Source organism: Pan paniscus, chromosome 23 (genome assembly GCF_029289425.2).
Source record: "Pan paniscus chromosome 23, NHGRI_mPanPan1-v2.0_pri, whole genome shotgun sequence".
In the NCBI taxonomy this organism is placed as follows: Eukaryota; Metazoa; Chordata; class Mammalia; order Primates; family Hominidae; genus Pan; species Pan paniscus.
Genome location: NC_085927.1, coordinates 29,968,415 through 29,968,679, shown reverse-complemented (window position 1 = coordinate 29,968,679; position 265 = coordinate 29,968,415).

Below are 265 nucleotides of genomic sequence, written 5' to 3'. Positions count from 1 at the left end.
AAGAAAAATCAAAATCAGGGAAAATGAAACCACAAAGGTTCAATCTGCTCTGACCTTTGAAAAACTCAGCACAGACAGTGGCACTTAGGACCAAGGGCAGGAGATCCCTAATCCCATCACCATGGCGATAGGGCATAAACATTCCAGGGTGAAGGCACAATCCACACTGTGAGGTCCAACTTCTGCCATGCAGACAGGTGTGCTTTTACATGTACAGGAAGGTCATTGAAGGCTCAGTGTTTTGTTTCAAAAACTGAATCCCAAG